Genomic DNA, 26,363 nt, shown 5'->3' with positions numbered 1-26,363 from the left:
TCTTTCTTCCATCCATATATTATGTTTATTTCTTGCAAGACTTACTTTTTCTACAAAGACCTTTGTGAGTAATTCCAAATTACTTTAGTCATAACACATTTATATAGTTTACTAATTAAGTTACTAATATTTATTGAGTACCTACTATAAACTCCAAGTATGGTGAGCAGTCAGCACAGATACTGAACACCATAATGAAAATTGATATTTCCTAAATTAACATGTACTCAAGTTGATATATGTGTATTTGGATTTAAGGATATATCATATTTTAATTTTTCACATTACCTTCCTGATTGCACTGTAAATTCTTCTAAGGCAGGTTGCTGTGTCTTTCTTTTCCCAATGAATATGTTCAAGCCCATGAGGTCTTTTCTCGCTCTTCAAGCACAAAGACAAGGCAGACAGTCCAGTAGTGTAATAAATGATTCCATCAGGGACTTAGAAACCATCTTTTTTAAAAAACAATTTGGCCACACCACACAGCATGTGGGACCTTAGTTCCCCGACCAGGGGTCAAACCCATGCCCCCTGCATTGGAAGGTATAGTCATAAACACTGGACCACTGGGAAAGTCCAAACACCATCTGGTTTTCTGTCCCGATATAGTTAGTGTGTGGCTTTCCTGCTCGTGATTGTAACTGGCCTGATCCACCTCTGGGTATCATAACTATATTCAAGGCAGGAAGAAGAGATAAGAGAGAGGAAAAAAGGAGAATTGTCAAAGGTTAAAATCTTCCCACTTGAGCCTTATTCATTTCAAGTGCTGTTCCCAGTATCTCTATATATCTCTATATAACTCATTGTCAGTCACCACTCCTAGCTGCAAGGAAATCTGAGAAGATAATACATTTAAAGGAGCATATGAACACTACACAAAATCTGAGGTTTGTGGATAAGAAGGGGACAAGAAATATTGGTTTAAAACTAGCCATGTTTGCCACACTGAGATATTCAGCAGTGGGACAGAGGTTCCTGAAGCCACAGGATAAATATAAAGCATCTTCTTGGGCCTGTTTTTCATTAGAAGATTTGGAGGAAAAATTCTATGAAAAACTAGCGTGGGGTAGAATACAGACAAAGATTGGTATTTAATAAGTGATATCAAAAACAGTCTCATCTTTTTTAAAAAATGAGCATAGATATAAAAATTATTAATAAACCTAATAAACAACCTAGAGGGGTGGGATGGGGTAGGAAAGAGGTGGGAGGTTCAAGAGGGAGGGGACATATGTACACATATGGCTGATTCATGTTGGTGTATGGCAGAAACCAACACAATATTGTAAAGTAATTTATCCTCCAATTTAAAAAATAGCACAAAGTGGCACTCAGCACTCAGTCTCATCTTCTACCGCACCCACCCTCATTCTTCCCCAACCACACTGGTCTCTTTCTTTTCCTCTTCTAATCGTAGCTCTTTCTACTCTCTGATCCTTCTGCCAGGAATGCTCTCCCCCTAAATGTTAACATAGATAGTCAGATCTCAACTTTAAACTTGAAAAAAGGTCCCCAGGGAGATTTTTCCTAACCAACCACATGTAAAATAGTCTCCCAGTTACTCTCTGTACCATTAACCAGTAACATTTTCACTTATTTATTTATTTATTTTTGTATCATTACCAGTTTATCATGTGCTCTCCACCCCAACTCTAAGAGAATGTAAGCTCCATGCAAGCCAATGATGTTAGGTTCTGCAAATATATTTTTGAATTTTTCCCCCAGAATGTCAGGGGATAAATGGTAGACAATTAGGTTGTGAAAACATATCATGTTTTGATCAATAATTCATTTTGTAAAACACAATCTTTTGCCTTGTCTTCTCATTACCATGCCATTTTTTCATTCTTCATTCCCTAAATCTTATTTTTTAAACATGTATTAAGGCCATGTAAATTATTTGAAAATATTTAGTTCAGGAATCAGTAGACAAAGTTTTTCTTGCACGTATCTTGGAATATTTTTCAGAATGAAACTAGAAGACACTCTTTTTTTAAGCAGAGCATACACTATCCCACTTCATGGGAAGAAGCAGTTTCTGGGTCAACAGTTTGATAATTCTTAAGCAAAATATCTACAGGGGAAGTAAATATTTTAGAAGAATTTTCCACAATCATTTACCGTTCATTAAAGATGTTTTGGTATATATTGTGAAATTTTACACCTCATCCAGAAACAGCAGTCTGAAATGGGTTAAAGAAAGAAATATGGGTAAGAGAGTTAGAAGGAATCCCCATGAGTGAGGGAAAGGAGCAGGGAAAGAAGCATGATCAAGTGAATTGAACGGAGCCCTCCTTCAACATAATTCAAAATCGCCCTGGCTTCCCAAGAGTACTTTCATGTTTCATTGCTCAAGTAAAATACCTACTCTGTCTTATTTCAGTCTTCCCACGTTACTTATTTCCTTGTTGGTGTTCCCCTGTAAATCTATTGACTGAATTTTTACTGCTGTAGTAATATGTCTACTAATGAACATAATCCAAACAATTTGGGCAATAAGACAAATGTATGTGTAACAGTGTGTTTGCTTTCTTAATTTCATTTCAGACCTATTAGATAATTAATACAGGATGGGGAAAAGACATTCTAGTAAAGTAGAGCTGAAAACATTAATATTTTTATTATTCTTTTAAGCATAAGACTAATTTGGATGTAGGCATATTACACAGAATCTTAACATTTCATTGGTTGATTCATTAACATGAATCCTTATCGTCAAATACATGGAGAGGATTTGGAAACTTTGATTGTTTAGTATAGATGTTTAGTATAGACACAAAGTAGTGTCCGCTGGGTATCAGATTCACTCAAAATCGTGGCCATTTATAGGAGTTGTGCAGTAACCGCATGATCACATCAACATTTTTCTTATTGATGTCAGATCAGAGCCTGGTTATGGTGTTTATAGAGATGTAGAATTTAATTTCGTCTTAGTACTGATATTGTAACCATGAACAAGTTAGTTAAACACTCTGATCCTCAGATTCTTCCTTTGTCTTTTAGGTGAGACTCCTTTCCTTAAGTGTTTGAGTATGAAGATTGAAAGATACATGAAACATGTTAACATATTGCCTGGCATTGAATCAGTGCTCATTATGTGTTAATTTCCTTCTCATTCTTCCCATAAGAGCAATGAGTGATTCAGTTTGTAATTTAGTTGAGAAGAAATTTCAGAATTGTGTAAAATGCAGTATTGCTTACATACTCCTTCATTAGTCCCTTTATCATCACCGAGTTTGTTATTTGCATTACGTAGTTTAGCCATGGTGTGCATAATTTGAATTTGAGTACAATATTCCTTTCACCAATGTTGCTTCCAACTCAATTACCTGACTGTCAGCTAGGTTGGAAGCAGTTACATTTCTAGTCATTTTAAACTTGTGAAAAAGTAACCCTCTTAACCCTATGCTAATTTCCAAACAATCACATCAGCAGTTGAATTGACTCCAGGTTGATCAGTCACATTTATTCCTAAAGACAGAAAATAAAATTGTCTGCGAGGAGACAGGCCCACCTTCAGCTCTCTGTCTTAGCTTAGACACCCTCAGAAGCACAACTTGAGCCAAGAATTCCAGTGCAAGTGATTTAAGAAGGACTCTTGGGAACTATCAGTGAGAGATTGGGAAAGGAGAAGAGGAAAAGGGACAAAGCCAAGCAAGAGTTTTATTTCAGGTGAAGTCCCAGACTCAGCTTGATCCTATGATGAGCCTTGGGGCATACATTTTACCTCCAAATTTGTCTATCTCAAGGCTTAAGAACTATCCTTTTATAATCTAGGACCAGTCAGTCTTGGACTATAGGCTGCTGCAAGAAAGGTAAACACCCAGGAACTTCTGGTTGTAAGTTAGGGTGAGACATCTCCAGCTCTCAAGCTCACTTCTTATGGGAAGTTGCAGTTGTTAGGCTTCATCACCACGCAGCACAGAGAAAGTGGGTGATGGAACACAGCATTGGTAAAGAGATGAATGGGGATCAGGGCAGATCCCTACTTTAATGAACACTTCATGGCTTCTTGCAGTTCATGAATCAAGATCTTACAATGGCCATCAAAATACTATTAGTTCTCAGTTAGTTAGTTAAGTCGCTCAGTCGTGTCCAACTCTTTGCAACCCTGTGGATTGTAGCCCACCAGGCTTCTCCATCCATGGGATTCTCCAGGCAAGAATACTGGAGTGGGTTGCCATTTTCTTCTCCAGGGGGTCTTCCTGACCCAGGGATTGAACCCAGGTCTCCCGCATTGCAGGCAGATGCTTTAACCTCTGAGCCACCAGTAAGGTTGGTTATTTTAATAGTAAGTCAACAGTGCCCAAATAGTGTATGATTTACTTGAACTGAATGTTGCATAGTATGAATAGGCCATTTTGTTATTAAGTTTTCAAAAGAAATGCAAATATATCAACAATGAGCATTGTTTTACTAGCCAGATGAATGGGGATCAGGGCAGATCCCTAATTGTGTTCAATGCACACTTCATGGCTTCTTTACATTTACTAAACATATGTAGGATATGCCAAGCTATGCACAAGGTGGTTTATATACCTTATTATCTTATTAAACATCACAAGCCTCATTTTAGTTATGAGGAAACAGAGCCTCAGAAAATTTAAAAATCCTGTAGCTAGTAAGTGGCCAAACTAGAACTGAACTCATAGTGTAAATCCAAAACTTTGCCTCTTTCCAGTGAGCTAAATTTTGCTCTTTAACTGCCAGAGTGGAACCTGAGAGATGGTAGGAAGCCACCTGTATTGGTTATCTATTGTGGCATGACCGATTATTCTCAAACGGAAAACAAGCGTTTATCATCCTTACAGTTTCTGTGGGTCAGGGATTCAGAAACAGTTTATCTGAGTAGTTCCGGCTTTGCTGTCTCTAATGAGGTTGCCATCAAGGCATTGGTTATGGCTGCAGTCACCTGAAGGCTTGACTGGAAACAAAGAAGGATTTACTACCAAGCGGGCTCACTCACATCACTGGCAAGTCAGTGCTGGCTATTGGCAGGAAGCCTTGATTTCTTGCCACATGAATCTGCTCATAGGACTGCTTGAGTGTCCACACGTAATGGCAGTTGGTTTCTCCCAGATTGAGTGCTCCAAGACAAGGCAAGTGGGAAGTTGTGATCTCTTTTGTGACTTAGCCTTGGAAGTCACATAATATCCTGTTCACCACATCCTATTGATTACAAGATCAGCCTGATGTGGTGTGTGAGCAAACGATACAAGGGCATGAATACCAGGAGATGAGGATCATTGGGAGCCATCTTGGAGACTGTTGACCACACTGCCATTCCTTTCTTCCTTAACCTTAGTGGGGCACTCCTGCTGTCTCCCTTGTGGGTTTGCTCAGCACTGTGTTGCACCCACCCAAGAAAAAAATTAAAAGTAGCTAGGTTAAAAAGATTCTCAGCACATTATTAAGAAAGGCAGATATTAGTGAATATTTAGAAAAGAGATCAGGAAGATAATTTATAGCCCATTCCAGTCAATAGAAACAGAATTAAATTTTCCTTTAGATCTGCCTTTTTTTCTTTCCCATCATCCATCTTTTCAGTTTCCAGCTATCTTATTTCTGTTTATCTATTTCCCACATAGCCTCCAAAATCTCTTCTGATGTGCCAAATAATTCAGGTCTGGTCCTGAGCTTACCAACATTCTCTGCAAAATAAAATCCTGTCAGCCTTTCTCACTTTCTTTAGGATGTAGGGCTCTCTGCCTTATCGTGGAAAATAGAGGTTAAAGTGGCTTATTGCTATTTACTTAATAAAAAGGCCTGTTTTCTGGGGTGGAAGGAAAGAGGTAAATATGTTCTCTTCTCCGTAAAATAAGGGTTTTTTCCCATAAATATTTTATATATATTATGCTCTTACAGCTTCCAGATCCAGGGAGGATAGTGATCCTTGAGACTCTTGCTGATGAGTAGCTATACCCTATTCAAAGAGACAATTCTCAAGCATTGACTATTGAATTTGTTGCATCCTTTCTTGTCACTGCGTTGTCAACCACCTAACCAACCTCCTGTCTTATTCAGAAATATTCTCATGACCTCTGTTTTTCAGTTCACCTGATTTTAGAAGGGAAATGACCTCTTTGCCCCTGAAGAACATAGGCAGTTATGAGTGGATGCCACTCGGGGCTCTAGCCTGGTTGTGCTCATTGATGTGCACCCTGGCCAGTGCCCTGTGCTGGGCAGAAATGGTTCCTATGTGTGTTAATTGACTCGAATTGACTGAGGTTGCCCGGATGAGAGAAGCAATGAGAACAGAGGCTGGTCTGTCCACAGAATCTCTACTAATGAGCTCGACTCTGATGCTCATCTCAATTTTCTTAAGCTGAAAAAAAAAAAATAAAAACTTTTGGCAAATCTTCATTGAAATTTTGCTCATTTCAAGATTTACTATAAGTTTGTGGGCATTAAAAAATAAAGCAATCACGTCTTTGATCCATAATTGCCTACATTTTTATTTAACGGAGACCAACAAATGATGACTATGGAAGGTTGATACTGCTGGTTTTAAAGGGATAGGTTTAATTAAGTATACTTTATGCTTTATTTTCATACAAATCTATAAATCATGAGATACATGGTTTATGTAGTAATTAAAGGCTGGAACAAAAGTTCAAACAAAAGCTACTATGAGCTCAAAAGAATGGGAAGGAATTTGGGTTTAAGTGTAGTGTAATCTTTGGGGAAAAATTATGAGTAAAAAGATAGCAATAGGTAGACATGGGAAGATCTATTCAGAATTCCGAAGATAAATCTGAATGGAACAGAGGGAGAAGCAGTGAGAGGGAAGGCTGGAAAGGGAGATTCCTTTGGATTGTAGAGGGCCTTAAGTTTCAGGTCAAACTTTGGATTTGATGCTATAAGCTGTGAGATGCCATTGGTGACTCAAAGAGACATATAATGAAAATAGTGCTTTTGGGAAAGTGAAATCTATCACCTATCACCATGTCTATGATAGGTTATTGCAAGGAGAACTGGAAGCAAGAAGAGTGAGTTAGAGAAATCTCAGAAATTTGGAAATGAGAGAGAAGAGTTGAGCCCATGAATATTCCAATGCAAATTAATGTTCTATTTTTCCTTTGCAATTTTAAAATCTAGGCTTGGCACAATATGCTTTGAAAATATGATAATGCTATTGATTTGCAGAATCACTGATTCCTCTTTTCCCTCACTGGTGTTTCTGATGCACATTTGGAACTTTTCATTAACTATACGTTTTTTTAAGGCTGTCAAACATCGAAGTTCTTAACGGCCTGGGTGAATACACTTAACCTATGAGTGTACTGGGAGAAGGCAATGGCACCCCACTCCAGTACTTTGCCTGGAAAATCCCATGGATGGAGGAGCCTGGTGGGTTGCAGTCCATAGGGTCTCTAAGAGTCAGACACGACTGAGCGACTTCACTTTCACTTTTCACTTTCATGCATTGGAGAAGGAAATGGCAACCCACTCCAGTATTCTTGCCTGGAGAATCCCAGGGACGGGGGAGGCTGGTGGGCTGCCGTCTACGGGGTCGCACAGAGTTGGACAGGACTGAAGCGACTTAGCAGCAGCAGCAGCAGCAGCATGAGTGTACTGTGATTGAGATTATCATAAATATGATTTTTAAAACATTCATTTAGACCAACCAGTTAGACAAACTAATACAAAGAAGGATCCTAACTAATATGATGTGATGATTTGATTAATTTCAAATGATAGCACAATAGCAGCATGATATTAATCCTTTCTAAAATAGTTTCAGTTGTAGAGTTGTTCAACACAGGTTGTATCCTTTACCTCTCTAAAGAGCAGTGTAATGTGGCGATGCTGAATATACATGTGCTTGCTGAAAGTGATAAATTGGTGATTTTCTCCTCTGTGGGACAGAAACAAGTCAGATGGATATAAAGAGAAATTCCTACAAGTAATGCTTGTATTTCTTTAGTAGCAATTTCAATTTGTCTTTTGCAGTATCTATATTCCCAATTGTTACTCCTTTCATTCCATAATTTTTATTCTCAGATCTCTCCATTTCGTATCCCAAAGATAACATTTCCTCAAACATAAAAATAACATTTAGCTGTCTTTGCATGGCCCCTGCAAATTTTTGTCTCTTACTTCTTGTTTCACTTTGTTCCCTGGTAGCCTTGAAAAACACCCAAGTTAGCTGAATTTTGAAACTGAATGACTGTGACATCTCTGCAGGAGCATAATTCCAAATGCCTATTTGATAGCACCAATTGATGGCTAATAGGCTTTTCAATTTTAACATACCTAAAAAGGAATTCTTGTTTATCTCTCTACTCTCAGACTTGAACTCCCTCCAGCTTTTCCATGTAGTTCATGATATCAGTGTTATCATTATATGTGTACTCTGGTGAAATTTAATAATGGTCATTAAAAAAAAATCTAAAGAAAAATCTAGATATCCACTTTTATTCTTCTCATTCCCTAAACCTCTAGAGCCTCTAAGTCTTCAGAACATTCTAACTACAAAATGTATCCAAATCTAATCACTTCTCTCTTTTTCTGCTGCCCCACTCAGTTTGTCCCTGTCTCTCTCTAGCACTCCTTCAAGTCTTGTCACTGATCTCTGTTCTCTCGTCTGCTGTATAGTCAACTGCTGATTCTCCAAAAGAACCCCAGAAAACTCTGTCAATCAAACAATTAAAGATAATGGATTTGTTACAGGAAAGTATTTTTTTTGTGTGTGTGTCTATATGTGTGTGTGTGTGTGTGTGTGTGTGTGTATATGAATGAAAGCGTTAGCTGCTCAGTCATGTCTGACTCTTTCCGACCCCATGGACTGTAGCCTGCCAGGATCCTCTGTCCATGGAATTCCCCAGGCAAGAATACTGGAGTGGGTTGCCATTCCTTTCTCTAGGAGATCTTCCCAACCCAGGGATTGAACCCGGGTTGCCTGCAAGGCAGGCAGATTCTTACTGTCTGAGCCACAGGAAAGGAGAACATAACTTGGCAGAGCCTTAGTAGGAGTTCAACATCATATAATTAGGATAGGGTGCTTATTGTATTTTAGGGCTTGACCTAGGTGATTTTTAAGGGGAGGGGGTCTTGCTGGGCTGAGGCTGATTGAGACTGGACAGTTTATGATACAGTGGTTTGGGGCTGGCAGGTATCATGAGAAAGAGACTTGAAATGAGTCCTGAGAAGTATGTTGCTGAGTTGGTTCCCAGTCATCTTTTAGGAACAGGTGTTTCTTAGATCAACCATTGGGGTCATTTTTGCTTGGGATAAGTATTGTTTAATATAGAGGCAGAAAAGTATGCCTGGTTCTAATTTCATGGGGAGAAAGAATTATGTTTTGTAACTATTTAAACTTAAAACAGCTCCTCATATTCGTGCTGATAATCCTTGGAAAGGCTCCTGCTGCAATCAAAGTAAAATCCAGACTCAGATTACAAGATCCCAGATAAGCCATTCTTTCCCATTTTGCTGACTTCAGTTCACACCACTCTCCCCACTACTCTCTGGTCCAGCCACCCTGACCTTTGCCCTCCTTGGGTAAAGCCCAGCTCATTCCTTCACTTCCTGGTTGCCTCTGCCTGGAATTAATCTGTCTTCCCTCTTTCTCAACATTCACATCTCCCTCAAGTATCATCTCCAAGGCTTTTAGGAGTTGTGAGCCAGTAAGACCAAACATATATGAGAAAGGTATGTTTGTCATCTGAATGACCAGGTGTGTATTTTTTTACAAATCACAATATCAAAAAGTATCAGCATATAAAACACTTGGAACAGTGCCTGTTGTTCAGTTGCTCAGTCGTGTCTGACTCTTTGCGACCTCATGGACTGCAGCATGCCAGGCTTCCCTGCCCTTCACTATCTCCTGGAGCTTGCTCAAACTCATGTCCATTGAGTCAGTGACGCTAATCCAACCATCTTATCCTCTGTCACCCTCCTTCTCCTCTTGCCCTCAATCCTTCCCAGCATCAGGGTTTTTTTCCAGTGAATCGGCTCTTTGCATCAGGTGGCCAAAGTATTAGAGCTTCAGAACGGTGCCTAGCATGTAATAAGAGCTTAAGAAAGGTGAGTTTATCATCCATTTATTATCTTGATGTAAACTACGGAGTATTTGTCTGAATCTGTGGGTCCTAGAATAGTGTCTGACACAAAGTAGGTACCCAACAGATCATGGTGGAGTGGATGATTTTATTTATTTGCCTGTTAACTGTGCTTCCCTAACTATGATACAAACTCCACGAGAGCAGAAAACATGTCTAGTTCACCACAGTATTGTAAGGGCCTGCCTGGCACAGTACCCGACACATATTAAGCACTCAATGTACATACATTGACTAAATTAAGAAACTCTGGAGTATGACAAAACTACCTTGAGCATAAAACTAGCTCCCCATTTCTTTTGCCTCCACTGAATGAGGGAGGTCCAGAGAAAGATCACAAAAGTGAACAAAGGAAGAATAAAATCAATTCCATTTTAATATACATTGGGGAAATGCTGGTTAAATGATATTAAATAGGATTATTTCCTGTGAGGCTTCTCAGATCCTTTAATCTGCTAATGTGCATTGTGATCACTAATAGGGGAATAGTATACACTAGCTTCGGCCTTGATCAGGGAAACTTTTTTTTCTTTCTTTTTGCTCTGGGAACACTATTTTGTGTGTCTGGAAACACGACATTACTGTTATTTGGGATTTATTTTGGCACATGTTGTTCTAAGCAGTTTTACCTCCAAAGTCAGGGATGCCATCACTGGAGGAAGACTAGGACTTGCTGGTAGTGATCTGGCACTGAGTCACTTCAGGACAATGGGAGAAGCATAGATGGAGGCAGTACCATCCTGATAGGAATAGGGCTCCTCCAGACCCTGGACATAAGTGCCTCATTTGTTCCCAGAAAGCACATAGATTAGAGGGAGGATCTGGTTCCTGATTTGGTGAACACCCTCCAACCTCAATCAGGAATGTATCTTGTGTCTTGGCCAGGCGGCACCATTGAGAGAAGAGTTTTCTACTAGATAAGCGCTTTCTTTTATTCAGCCACTGCACATAGCTTCAACTTGGATATTACCCCTAAAAAGTTGTGCTGTAGGGTTGTTGGGAAGCTAAAACTAGGACACGAGAAAGAGGTCATGTTCTGGCACCTGTTCAGTTAAAATTACTTGCCGGCTTTAGAAGAGTTATTTCATCTTTGCATCCTCAGATATCTAAGGAGGAATTTGAGTGGCTTGAATGAAAGTCATGGATTCTGCATTATGTTCTGGGAAATTTTAGTCTTACCTCTGAGGCAAGGAAGGGAGGTATAGTAGGCCTCTGGGAGCAGCAAATAGGCTGGGGTAGTGCCCTGAAGTTGATGGAATCTGGTTCTTTTTTGTTCTATCTGTATATTTTCATCTGAAGAGAGAAATCTCCTACTAAAGGGTAGTTTGAAAACCAATGAACTAAAAAAGTCAAGTCCACTGCCTGTTTAGTGTGGCTTGCAAGCTAAGAATGGTTTTAACATATTTAATGGTTAATTTTTTTAAAAAAAGAGTATTTCATATTATTCATATTATTACTTTTTATAAGAACTAGATTCCAAAAAAAAAAAAAAGAACTAGATTCCAGTGTCCATAGATAAATTGTTATTGGAACACAACCACTCCATTTGTTTCCATATTATTTATGACTGTTTTTGCACTTAACTTGACCCAGAGGAAAGTACAAGTAAATCCCTGATAGTGAATGAATCTTAGTTTTTAGGGGTGAATTATGTTTTACTGTGAATCTGATTGGATGGGTCTTAGGCTGAGTGTCTGTCTCAGTGACTGTATAGCCCTCAAAACCTAAAACATTTGCTGTCTGGCCTTTACCTCCAAACTTTGCTGACTTCTCACCCGGATGATCACTAAGATCTCTTTCTACCATAGCCATGTGATTTCTGTTCATCTTTGAGGAATCAAATTACCTGTTTGCATTAAGATTCCACTCAAAGCAAACTGAACCAAGCCAGGATTCTTTGTGTTATACAATTCATTTCCTTTTGGTTACAAAGATACTTCTCACTTGAGAACATTAACTACCTGACTAACCTGTATCGTATCATGTGCTTTCAGCTTCATTCCAAGTGGTGTTTGCTATTTCCTACTTTCAATCATGTTGAACACTTCCTTTTTCCAAATCATATTTAAACTGAGTAACACAAAACAGCATGGCTCCCCTGTACTGTAAGTGTTTTAGCATGACAGAGTTAGAGGGTTGAAAGGAAGCTTGAGATGCCATCTAATCTCTCCTACTGGACGGAATTGCGCTTGAAGGCATCCTGGAGAGGTTTTGGTTTACCCTAGTGTTTAAAATCCCCAAGAGAAGAGCATTTTCAAACCCTCACTTCAGAGTGCATCAGCTGTCAGAGGATTTATACCTTGCATTCCTATGTCTGACCAAAGGGGCTATTTAGAGTTGTTCCGTTTAGTTTATTAATGAGGCAGTACTGCCAGCTACTCAAATCTTGGTTTTCATTCTTAAAATCTGGGGTCTTAAATTTGGGAAACCACAGCCTCTCAGTTGTGGTGCCTTCTCAGGGCAGTGATTAGGGAGAGGGACCTGGCATTCCCCTCTTGTCACACGTCCTGTTCTTCTTTCCGTGTGGTGAAATCCTCACGGAGAGGAGCCGGATTTCCTTTTGTTCCCTGACTCTCACAGCACACACCCAGTTTACTGGAGAACATTCTACCCAAGCTCTTTGCAAGCATCTTTATTTCAAAAGATGAATAGAAGGTGAATCTAATTGAATACTTTATATTGGGAAGCAAGCAAGTCTCTCTGTGCGTGCACTTTTCCATGTGATCGATAATAAATTAGCATTTCATTTATACTGTATAATTCAGTTCTTTGCAGAAGTCTGATCTCGAAGCTAACTAGTGTTTGTGTTCTCCAGAGTGGATTTTGATGGACTGCTAATTATGTTCCACCTCAAATGCAGTGCTAGGGGGGACCACGATCACCTTATCATAGAAGTAAAGTCTGGCTAATGAATCTCTGAGGATAGTGTCATGCTTTATTCTGGTGGTGGTGGGGGAGGCAAGTAAATGTAAAAATATATTTTTGACCAAGGAAATGATACCATTTATAAAGCAGTGACAAGGTTCAGGCTTTGTGAAACAGCTGTATAACTGTGCCATGCATTTCTTTCAGTAGAGCCAAAAGAAAAAAAAAGAAAGAAAATATATGTTGATTCATCACAGTGGCTGAATTTGGGGTCTGGTGGTTCATAGTGGGAGACTGTGTTTTCAAGCAAAACTACCTGGAAGGGATTTTTGTTTCAGATAGAAGACCAACTTAGTAAATTAGTCCTGAGTAAAGAAGTGTATCACCTTTAGTAAAAGAGGATGATAAACACAAGCAGAGGCAATCTTTTCACTTATGCCAACCTAATTGTGTCACATGAGTCTTTGCACTTGTATTTTAGCTCAGCTCTAGGAAGCTGATCCAGGAAATTTTTTTTTTCAAAATAGCATATTTGTTCAATATATTTGCATAGTAACAACTGGAGCATACTTCAGCTCCACATTCCTCTCTGTAAAGACATCTATGGGTCAGGCAGCTCCATTTTTAGCATCAACATCCTTGCACCTGGTACACCAGGCTTCAATGTGTGTTTCTGTATTAATATTTAAATGACAGAGCTCTGGCATTGCTAGAGAAGCGTGGGGCTCTCTGCATGATGTGGGATTTAGTAAGCATATAGAAGTGAAGAAAGTTGACAGTAACGACCCATCAATTACCCTAGAGCCACCAGAAGGCACTTCTATGCCTGGTCCTGTGCTAGGCACTAAGGAAAGACCTGCTTTTTTTTTTCTTTTTTGGCCATGCCCTACAGCATGTGGGATCTTATTGAACCCGTGCCCCCTCCAGTGGAAATGCAAAGTCTTAACGACTAGACTACCAGGGAAGTCCCAGGAAAGACCTGCTTTTTAGTCTCGTGAGGCTTCTCAGGTACAACATCTTTATAATCAGAGCATTATGAACTCCTTTGTCAGGCAGCTAAAGTACGAACCCGTTTTATTAACAGGTCTCTCACCAAAATGCAGGAACCTACATTTGTTTTTATGGTGTTTTAGTATGTACAGGTCATGGTTATATCTGCTGTCATATTTAAGATCACTGTGTTTGGCCTGTGGTATGTGCTAACATTTCATGAATGCTGAAATGAATCATCATAGGGATTAACGGGAAGAACTGAGGCTCAGGTTGCCCAGGATCATTTAGTAGGGTGGGGAAAAGGCAAGAGTTAATAGTTCCTGTTTCAGGTAGTCAGTTAAAATGGACTTTCTTCTCTCTCACCCTTTCATCTTGCCATCTCACTCTCTCTTTTCCATCTCTGTTTCTCTTTATCTCATGGTTACGATCTGTTGTTTTTTCAAATCATTCCACAACTCCTTGACTGGTTTGATCTCCTAGCTGTCCAAGGGACTCTCAAGAGTCTTCTCCAACACCACAGTTCAAAAGCATCAGTCCTTCGACACTCAATTTTCTTTATCGTCCAGCTCTCACATCCATATATGACCCCTGGAAAAACCATAGCTTTGACTAGACAGACCTTTGCTGGCAAAGTAATGTCTCTGCTTTTTAACATGCTGTCTAGGTTGGTCATAACTTTTCTTCCAAGGGGTAAGCGTCTTTTAATTTCATGGCTGCAGTCACCATCTGCAGTGATTTTGGAGCCCAAGAAAATAAAGTCTGTCACTGTTTCCATTATTTCCCCATCTATTTGCCATGAAGTGATGGGACCAGATGCCATGATCTTCGTTTTTTGAATGTCAAGTTTTAAGCCAGCTATTTCACTCTCCTCTTTCACTTTCATCAAGGGGTTCTTCCTCTTTGCTTTCTTCCATAAGGGTGGTGTCATCTGCATATCTGAGGTTATTGCTATTTTTCCCTGCAATCTTGATTCTGTTATCAAGGACTTAATTTTGTGCATTACACTGTACCTAATGCTTTACACTTGTTAACTTGTTTATTTTTAGCAATAAATCTATGAGGTAGGTATTATTATCTTCCTACATTTATAAAATTGGTTAAGTGGAAAAAAAAAAACCTTCCACTATCTTTCGTTATAGTCATATAAAGCTTATGGGGCAGATTAATTTAGCCTTAACTACACATAAATTATTTGAAATGCATAACTATTTTTAAAATTCTGACTCATAGTTAATAATATGCTTGGGATACAAAAGCTATTTGGGATATTTGGGGGAGGAGGACAATTTTGAATGGAACTTGATTGATTCTTACCAAGATTATGCCAGCAGTCTATGAGTTAGTCATCTATCTGTTCCATACATAGAAAAGATGATCAAGCAAGCACAGAGAAGCAAAGTGTTAACATTTGTTCAGCAGTTACTAAGTACCAGAAATGACACTTAGTGTTTGACATACTCAGGAGTCACAAGGACCCTGTGAGAACCTTTTTTCAACAAAAATCTTTAAATATGAGACAACTGATGCTCAGAAATTAAGAAATCTGTCCAAATGCTTTAATTTACCCAGAAGAAAGTACAAGTAAACCCCTGATATTGGATAAACCTTAGTTTTTAGGGGAGAATTATGTTTTAGTGTAAATCTGATCGGATTAGTCTTGGGTGCAGAGAGAACAGGGCACTCTTTTTCCTTTCACCTGAGAAAGGGTGGAGTGGGATGGAGGTGGGGGCGGAGGAGTTGAGATGGAAAATCAGGTCTGTTTGGGACCAAATTTAGTTCCCTTTTAAAACACTGAGCTGCCTCCAAAGAAATTAAACTCATGACCTTGGTCTACATGAAATGAAGCCAGAAAAATTAACCTGACATACACTGTTATATAAGAAATCCTTGAAAAGGAATAGCAGATTAAACTAGGGAATCATATTTCCTGTAAGAAAAGTTCAGGTGGTAAAAATATTTACCAGTGGTGCACCGTATTATCATACCATCAACATCATAAAGGAAAACAATAAAAATGGCTGGAAATTGATGTTAAAATAATGTCACCGACAAAGCACACAAGTATTTCTTGATATTACACCTCCTAGTCTAAGCTCTGAAAAAATAAAGACTTGTGATGCTCCTATCAGCAAAAAAGAACAAACAAATACTTATTAATGATTTGTGATGCTGAGTAGGTCATTAAAATATGCATTTCTCTTAATTACAATATATATTATAAGCAGAGGTTTGAAAATAAAACATCTGATGGAAACTGACAAATCAACAAAAGGCTAACACCTCTATTTGCTTCATTTGTAACAAGAGCTGGTTGAAGAGTCCTAGTGCTCTATTCGGAGAAGGCAGTGGCACCCCACTCCAGTGCTCTTGCCTGGAAAATCCCATGGATGGAAGAGCCTGGTAGGCTGCAGTCCATGGAGTCGCTGAGGGTCGGACACGACTGAGCGACTTCACTTTAACTTTTCACTTTCATGCAGTGGAGAAGGAAATGGCAACCCACTCCAGTGTTCTTGCCTAGAGAATCCCAGGGACGGGGGAGCCTGGTGGGCTGCCATCTATGGGGTCACACAGAATCAGACATGACTGAAGCAACTTAGCAGCAGCAGTGCTCTATTAGCCCCCAAGTGAAGGAGGTTACTAAAGAGAAGACATTAATCATTCTTCCAGAGCAGCAAAATCACATGTATGTTTTATTTATTTATTTTTTTTTAGATGCCCACTAATTTTTTTAAGATCAGTTATCACTTAATTCTGTCTGGGGTGAATACCAGCTCAAGCTCTTTATTTTTATTTTTTTTTTTTGGGGGGATTTGGTGATGAGCTTTTTTTTTTATTTTTTTTATTTTTTTTATTCAATTTTAATTAAAAAAAAAATTATACATGTGTTCCCCATCCTGAACCCTCCTCCCTCTTCCCTCCCCATACCATCCCTCTGGGTCGTCCCAGTGCACCAGCCCCAAGCATCCAGCATTGTGCATTGAACCTGGACTGGCATCTCATTTCATACATGACATTTCACATGTTTCAATGCCATTCTCCCAAATCTTCCCACCCTCTCCCTCTCCCACAGAGTCCAAAAGATGGTAACGATAACCCTGTATACGAGACAGCAAAAGAGACACGGATGTATAGCACATGTATGTTTTATATCTGAATGGAAGTGAAATAAAACATGGAACTTTAAAATATATTGAATTTCATTGGGATACATATTTCTAGAGGCTCAATGACTGCTGACCACTTCTAGGGGAAAAAAAAAAAGTAGATAACTGAAAAGTAAATTGCAAACAAAGAGCTTTTGAAGATCAAGTTCAGTTCAGTCTCTCATCATGTCCAACTCTTTGTGACCCCATGGACAGCAGCACGCCAGGCTTCCCTGTCCGTCACCAACTCCCGGAGCTTGCTCAAACTCATGTCCACTGAGTCAGTAATGCCATCCAACCATCTCATCCTCTGTCGTCCCCTTCTCATCCTGCTCTCAATCTTTCCCAGAATCAGGGGCTTCCAAGGAGTCAGTTCTTCGCATCAGGTGGCCCAAGTATTGGAGTTTCAGCTTCGCCATCGGTCCTTCCAATGAATATTCAGGACTGAACTCTCTTGCTTTTTTGATGATCCAGCAGATATTGGCAATTTGATCTCTGGTTCCTCTGCCTTTTCTAAATCCAGCTTGAACATCTGGAAGGTCATCGTTTATGTACTGTTGAAGCCTGGCTTGGAGAATTTTGAGCATCACTTTGCTAGCGTGTGAGATAAATGAAATTGTGCAACAGTTTGAACATTCTTTGGCAGTGCCTTTCTTTGGGATTGCAATTTAAACTGACCTTTCCAGCCCTGTGGCCACTGCTGAGTTTTCCAAATTTGCTGGCATATTGAGTGCAGCACTTTAAGAGCATCATTTTTTAGGATTTGAAATAGTTCAACTTGAATTCCATCACCTCTACTAGCTTAGTTTGTAGTGATGCTTCCTAAGGCCCACTTGGCTTCACATTCCAGCATGTTTGGCTTTTTGGAGTGATTGAAGATCAAGGACAGACGTAAATTTAGGTTAGATTAATATTGGATCATGTAAAAAGTTTTTTATTTCTTTGAAACAAACACAAGGCCATGATGTAGAATTAGGGTTTTATTAAACCCCTACAGGAAGACATGTATATACTATTGATACTATGTAGAATAGATAATTAATGAGAACCTACTGTACAGCTCAGAGGACCCTACTCAGTGCCCTGTGGTGACCTAAATGGGAAGGAAATCCAAGAAAAAGGGGGATATATGTATAGTTGATTCACTTTGTATAGCAGAAATGAACACAACTTTGTAAAACAACTATACTTCAATAAAAGTTAATTTTAAAAACCCTCCTTGGACTGCAAGGACATCAAACCAGTCAATCCTAAAGGAAATCAGGTCTGAATATTCACTGGAAGGACTGATGCTGAAGCTGAAGCTCCAATACTTCAGCCACTTGATGCAAATAGTTGACTCATTAGAAAAGCTCCTGATTCTGGGAAAGACTGAAGGCAGGAGGAGAAGGGGAAGACAGAAGATGAGATGGTTGGATGGCATCACCGACTCAATGGACATGAGTTTGAGCAAGCTCTGGGAGATGATGAAGGACAGGGAAGCCTGTCATGCTGCAGTCCATGGGGTCGCAAAGAGCTGAATGCGAATGAATAACAACAACAGGGAAAAAATTAGGCATTTAGAAAAGCTATTCATAGGATAAAATGTTAAGCTACTTAGTAATCTAGTTGCTTCTAATGTTGAGAATTTTCTGCCTTCTGCTTCAGACTCTTGCTATTGCTTTTCTTTCTTCCCTTGTCACTCCTATCCTCTAGTGTCCAATACAGACACTGCCCACCCAGGAGAGGTCTACTCTGAACCTGCCAGAGGTTAAATACATAGGTAATATAGGATGTGTAATATTTGTAACTCAACATTAAAAAAACAAAGATTATGGCATCTGGTCCTCTCACTTCATGGCAAATAAAAGGGGAAAAAGTGGAAACACTGACAGATTTTAGGTTCTTGGGCTCCAGAATCACTTTGGACGGTGTCTGCAGCCATGAAATAAACATGCTTGCTCCTTGGAAGGAAAACTATGACAAACCTAGACAGCACATTAAAAAGCAGAGACATTACTTTGCCAACAAAGGTTCATGTAATCAAAGCCATGGTTTTTCCAGTAGTCATGTATGGATGTGAGAGTTGAACCATAAAGAAGGCTGAGAGCGGAAGAGTTGATGCTTTTGAACTGTGTTGTTGGAGAAGACTCTTGAGAATCCCTTGGACAGCAAGGAAATCAAACTAGACAATCCCAAAGAAATCAACCCTGAATATTCATTGGAAGGGCTGATGCTGAAGGTGAACCTCCAATACTTTGGCCACCTGATGCAAAGAGCCAGCTCTTTGGGAAAGACCCTGATGCTGGGAAGGATTGAGGGCAGGAGGAGATGGGCTGATAGGATGAGATAGTTGGATGGCATCATTGGCTCAATGGAGATGAATTTGGGCAAACTTTGGGAGACAGTAAAGGACAGAGGAGCCTGGTATGCTGCAGTCCACGGGGTCGTAAAGAGTCAGACATGACTTAGCAACTGAACAACAACAACAGTATTTGTACATTCGAATCTGTGTGACTTCTAAAGGTAGAAGTGAACTATCAGTGGAGTGGTTCACACTTTAGGATGTTTGCAGTTCATTTTTCTTCATTGTAGCAAAGATGGATATTGATATTTCACTTTTGCCACTTCTTCTCCATTTTGTCTGGCTCGTGAAATTAACATTCAGTGTCTTTGGCCTATATTATTTCTGTCAGAAATTATTCTAGAAACATCTAAGCAGATAGGTTGATGGTAGAGGAAAAGAAATGAAACTGAGGGGGAAGGGATAGACTCCCAGTGTAAAGGATTTAACTGTCTTGCCAAAAGGAGTTTCAAAGGGAACTTGAAGTAAAGAAGTATTAAACAGATGGATGTTTCTATAGTATTGAATGAAATATATATATATAGTGAAGATATACAGAAACATCTATAGTGGTGATGAAAATACTGATTTTTACTTTTGTATGTCCAGCACTGAGCAAAGTGCCTCTCACTTAATAGATGCTCTAGAAAAATTGTTGAATGAATGAATTCCTGTGTCTCCCAAAAGTGTCTTACTTTTCTCAATTAGTTTTAAGCATATTTTCTTAAAATGTGCTTACCTGTTTATAGCATGGCTCTGTAAAGATATTTTAAGGCACCAGCAAAGGATTTAACTATTTAGTAACCAGTGAAGGAAAAAAATGTGGTAGGAAAAAATGAAGAGATGAATCATTCTATGTTAGGTCAGAATCATCTGGGACACTTGGTTAAAATTACAGATTTTGTCTAGAAAAAAACACATTTAATTTTGAGGGTTAGTGCTCTGAATTTCAGATGATGAGAAGATGGGGAGGAGGGGAACTATTTCTATCTGCATTGTTTCAGCTTGGCTTTTTCATATGGATGGAAGGGAAAACCACTCTGTAACACCTTACTTGTGAAACCTCTCCTATTTCAAAGCAGAGTGAGGATGATGTATTTCTCTCTGTGTGTGTGTTTGTGTGTGCCTGTGTGTGCGTGTGTGTGCATGTGTGTGTATGTGTGGTGGGGATTATGGGATTGCAACTAAATTTAACTGATCTAGTTTTCTCATGGCATGCCCAGGATATACAATGCATCTCTAGTGCATCCAGATACTTTTGAGTTCTTTAAAAAATCTAGTGGTGTGATGGTTTTATAATAGATTTAAGGGCACTTTGCTATTTGTTTTACTCCTCTACTCTGCTAAAAAATTTAGTCATTAAATAATAGGTATTTTAGATCAAAAGTAAGAATAGTTATTCTTGAAGATTCTGTGATTTTCCCCTAAAATAGAAAAGCCAAGTTTTATATTAGGGGAAATATATAAAGGGTGAAGTAAGATGTGAACTACCATATATGAAATACTCAAATTCCAATTGGTTTATTATAAATTTGTTATTTTAGAAATGACAGGACACTGAGTAACAGCATGATATTCAAGGACATAGTTATAGAGATAATATAGTAAATTTCAGAACTATGTACTTTGAGAATGAAGAGATTAAGAAGGGATTATTTCATATCTGCACAGTTCTCAGAGAATGGATATGACTGGTGATCCTAACTATTTGAGCAAATATCAACTGCCAGCAGACACCACCAGGTTATACCAAAGAAAAGTCACAAAGAAATAGAGATTCATCATGCTAGGAGTGGGTACCATAGGATAAGTCAGCTAGGCCAGCAAAAGAAGAAAGTATTACAAGTAAAATTTAAAAATAGTTTTGGCAAGAAGAGGTTGAGGAGAAAGCAGAGTAGGCTATAATAATATTTATAACTCAGAGATGGGCCAGACCTAAATGTACACCTTGGCCTCTTTCCATCCTAAAATGCTCTATATTACCAAAAAAGGTGCTATGATTTATACTCAGCTCCAAGTCTAGACTGGCTTAAGATTCCTGTGTTTAAGTCTGCTTCTATCTTACAGGAAAACCAGTCATCTAGATCTTAAGTCAAGTAAAGGACTGATATATTACAATAAGTTCAATTGAGGAAGGCAAGTTTGTCTTGAATACAAAATTAAAAATACTAGCATGACAAAGTCTGCCTAATCATATAGAGTAGCATACATATGCAACTGATGCATGAAAATAAAATTTAGTTGAGGGTAACTACTGTGATTTGAAATAATACAGAAAATTAGCATTTCTATAACAAAGTCTAGCTAATTACATGAAAGTTCATATACATGTGCATTGAAAAGTAAATGCTGATGGATTTATTAATTGATTGAGGTCAAGTTCAATTCTAAATATTTTTACATAGTGAGGATTTGTTATATTAAGTAATCTTGAAATTAAATGGATCACTGAGAAGGCTTAATAAAATATTTTATACTACCTATAAATTAGTCACAGTGAAAAAATCTTTTAAACAGACTAGATTTTTATAATTATAATATTCTGTGCTTATATGTAAAAATATCAGTCCCCACTATATCAGGGGATAGAATATAAAATGAATGATTATTTCCATCATGAAACTATAAGAATAATTGAGTGTTAATAGGCAAAATGGAGAAGGCAATGGCAACCCACTCCAGTACTCTTGCCTGGAAAATCCCATGGGTGGAGGAGCCTGGTGGGCTGCAATCCATGGGGTTGCGAAGAGTCGGACACGACTGAGTGACTTCACTTTGACTTTTCACTTTCATGCATTGGAGAAGGAAATGGCAACCCACTCCAGTGTTCTTGCCTGGAGAATCCCAGCGACAGAAGAGCCTAGTGGGCTGCCGTCTATGGGGTCGCACAGAGTCGGACACGACTGAAGCGACTTAGCAGCAATAGGCAAAATAGAGTACAAGTTGGTAATAGGAAAGGAAACCAATTCAAACACAATACTCATTTGATATATTAGAATAAAACATTCTGATGATCAAAGAACATTCTATATTCGATAATGTTATCTATTGTATCTGTGCACTTTGGAGTTCAGTGAATGAAAAACCTGACTTTATCTTCAAATATTGGCTCTATGGTGTAGTTAAATTGTGCTATGTAGTTGTTAGTGTGGCATGTGCCAAAAAAAAAAAAAAAGCAGGGAAAAGAACCCAAAACCACTTTTCCTGCTTGGAAAAGGGAACAGTACCCCAAGGCTAGCTAGTGAAGGACTTATAAATAGGAGAGATATTAAAAATAATTTCCAGCTGTTAAGGCTGTGTTATCATCTATCAGGACAGTTCTGTTGGAGGCCCCTTCTCTGAAGGATGAAAGCAGAGTCTTGGGGAGGTGTTTTGGGCGTGGCCTGTGTGACCTGGACTTATGGAAGCTGTTATTTACCAAGTAATTTTCAAAGAGTTTAACTGTTTAAGAACTGTGACATGTATATCAGTCCAAATGTTAGACCTCTGAACTTTTCCCCATAGTTCACAATGAGTGAGCCTCTGGGGAATGTTTCAAGCAGGAGATTAACTTGAGGAGGTTTTTAATTTAGAAAGAACCTTCTGATAGCAATGTTGAAGATGATTGATTGCATGGGTTTGGGAAAAGATACAGGGGGATCAGTTTCAAAACCTCAGAAAAGAATTGGAAATGGTGGCTGGGGAGGTGCAAAAGTGAAGAAATGGATGTGACAGCCATTTGGGGGGAATAATTTATGGCATTGGTGACATTTGGAATTGGGTTACGTGTGAGTTTGACTCCCAAAACTCTGGCTTGGGCCACTGTGGAAGATGAGACTGTTACCTGGGAGAGGGAAAAAGATGTTGTAATGTCAGTTGTTTGCTTATCTGGTTTGTTGGTTGATTGACTGGCTTTATTTAATTAATTTCCTAAGAAGAGTCATGTTGATAAGCTGTAAGCAAAGCTACTAATACATTAACTTTCACATATAACGTTTTGCCCATTTCCAAGGTTATGGCTTTTTAACTGCCTGAAAATGCCTCCAAAATGGGATGAAGAAAAAATAATGAAAGGAAGGAAAAAGGGAAGAATGGGGAAGATGTATTTAGAGTTATTGAATGAGAGAAAAAGCAAATTTCAGTGAAGGGGACTGCACAGAGATGCCTATCAATGTGCATTTCTTACCACTGCAGAGACTAGTTCATGGACCTTCATAAAAGTGGCAGGAGGCTTATACAGAGTATTAGCTCTCCTCTCATGTCCCTAGCCTGCAAATGACCTGAGCATTCAACCCTTATGTGAATTGGAGTCATTGTATGACCAAACCACTGCTTCCAAGGCTGACTCCTCACATTATGTCTGGGTCTGTGGAGTAACTAAGGTTAGGCTGTTAGAAACTTTTATAGAAATGTGACTGAGTAATGTTATGTCTGTTGAATATGGTCATTTAAAACTAGGTTGTCTTCTGGTTTCATTTTTCAAGTAATTGGTTTTGTATTTTACAAAAGAATTGATCTGTGATGAATTGAGAACAAAAGAACAAAAACTGGCCCTTCATCACAGATAATTTGAGAAGTAGTGCTTTCAAACATCAAAAGGAAAAAGGTGAGAACCTGATAGGTGTTTTTGTGCTCTGGGTAACACAGATTTCCTCTTATAAATGTGATGGTTTAGTGAACTGCCTTCCCATAGCCATCTATTGACCTCATACACAAATATAATCAAATGATTTGTGTCACTGGAAGCTGCACAATAAATGAACCTGGTTTTTGCAATTTAACAAAAAATCCAATTTATGTAACATATTAAAAGAAGCATTATCAACTTGTTTTCCCCTCAAAAGACTGTAGCTATTAAACTCTTTAATTACTTCATTTTCACTCTCAGTGTAACATTAGCAGTTTAGCACTTCAAGTATAAAAATGATTAATGAGCCTGAGAATTCATTCGCATACATATCACTTTGCAGCTTGACATAACCCTGGAGCCTGTTCTCTGTTCTAAGCATAGACATACTTCCCTAGCAAATATCTTATTGCATATTAAATGCCTAATCGTTGCAAAATATGCATATTTATAGTCATCTTTCCTATTTTTTCTTTAGCAATAGAAAAGACAACAAATCAAATGCATTTAAATGTAACTACATTTTAAAACAAGAGTATAAATACCTAGGGAACACCTTGATTTTTGCATGGTAACTGTCCCCCTAAACTCAATTGTACTTTGAGTTGAACTGTCATCCATCTAAAAATGTATCTTTTATCATTTTTGAAGGAAAATACTTTCAATTTCCATATTTATATCTATGCAAGAACTGTGATTTGGGAAAATATGACAAGAGCAAAGACTGTATTGTAGATTCAGAGAATAAGATTTTACTTGGAGAGTCTGTCAAAAATATCTGCAGGGGGCTATTTCTGTCTAACCATCCTTGGCTTGCATTGGTGACAAGTGGTTACATGTCTCTTTTAGCTCTTCTGAAGTCCCTTTTTGATCTCTCCCAAGGTAATTCCATATTGCTGACTTTGTCCAGTAATTCCCTAGGCTTAATCTTTTACGTCTGAACAATGGGATTGTTTGTCTTTGCCTTCCCTTGATTTTTCTACCCTTTTCTGTGAAGTTCAGCCTAGACTGTGCTTGCTTCAAAACCCTCTTCGCCCCACATGCTCATCACCTGTAAGCTATGTTCCGCCCTGATTCAGCGCTGAATCAGGCAGATTAAATGCACATTTGCTCAGAACTCAGCGAACTGCACTTGTCAGGCTTGTTGCTATGACACAAGGTTGTAGCTCTTGGAAGGTGAACCAGGCAACTCCCCAGGGCACTTCCACCACCAGCCCTCCCACCTCTGTGTACAAGGGAAGAGCAGAGCTGCAGGCCACCTGCTAGACTCTCAATCAGGTCTTCAGGTGGTTTCATCAGGTGTCAGCAAAACTGTGTATCATGAATATGGACCTATTTCCATTTGCCTTTTAAAGAAAGACATTTAATTTGGGGACAAAGTATCCATTTGACCCACTGAACGAGATGCTATTAAGCATTTATTGGAATGAATTAAAAAAAAAAAAAAAAACATGTACTAAGGTTACGCTTCCCAGGTGGCTTAGTGGTAAAGAACCCGCCTACCATTGCAGGAGTTCAATCCCTGGGTGGGGAAGATTCCTTGGAGGAGGAAATGGCAGCCCACTCCAGTATTCTTGCTTGGAAAATCCCATGTACAGAAGAGCCTGGTGGCTACAGTCCACGGGGTCACAAAGAGTCCAACACAACTGAGCACGCAGCACCACAACGCACATACTCTGGTTAAGGACAGGTAACATTACCTCACTGCACAAGCCTGTGAATGCAGGCTTGTGGCTGGGCATCCACTGACAATCAGATCACTGAACCTGCAAGGCAATACAGTCAACCAAGCCTCTGAGACAATGCTCCCAAGCAAGATATTTTGTTTATGGCAGTTATACTTTTCAACAAGTGAAAGTGAAATCGCCCAGTCGTGTCCGACTCTTTGCGACCCCATGGACTGTAGCCTATGAGGCTCCTCCGTCCATGGGGTTTTCCAGGCAAGAGTACTGGAGTGGTTGCCATTTCCTTCTCCAGGGGATCTTCCCAACCCAGGGATCGAACCCAGGTCTCCTGCATTGTATGCAGACAGTTTACCGTCTGAGCCACCAGGAAGTCCCCTTACCTAATAAATAAAGTTGCCAGATAATATACAGGACATCTAGATGAAAAACAAGGTATAATTTTTTTTTCTAGAATAAGTTTACCTCCAATATTAGAGTAGGCTTATATGAAACAAGGGCTTCCCAGGTGGCACTAGTGGTAACGAGCCTGCCTGCCAGTGCAGCAGACGTTAGAGACGCAGGTTCAATCCCTGGGTCAGGAAGATCCCCTGGAGGAGGGCATAGCAACCCACTCCAGTATTCTTGTCTGGAGAATCCCATGGTCAGCGGAGCGTGGCGAGCTACAGTCCATAGGGTCGCAGTCTG

Source organism: Bos taurus, chromosome X (assembly GCF_002263795.3).
Source record: "Bos taurus isolate L1 Dominette 01449 registration number 42190680 breed Hereford chromosome X, ARS-UCD2.0, whole genome shotgun sequence".
Taxonomy (NCBI): Eukaryota; Metazoa; Chordata; class Mammalia; order Artiodactyla; family Bovidae; genus Bos; species Bos taurus.
The sequence above is the reverse complement of the archived record's forward strand: the minus strand, read 5'-3'. Positions refer to the sequence as shown.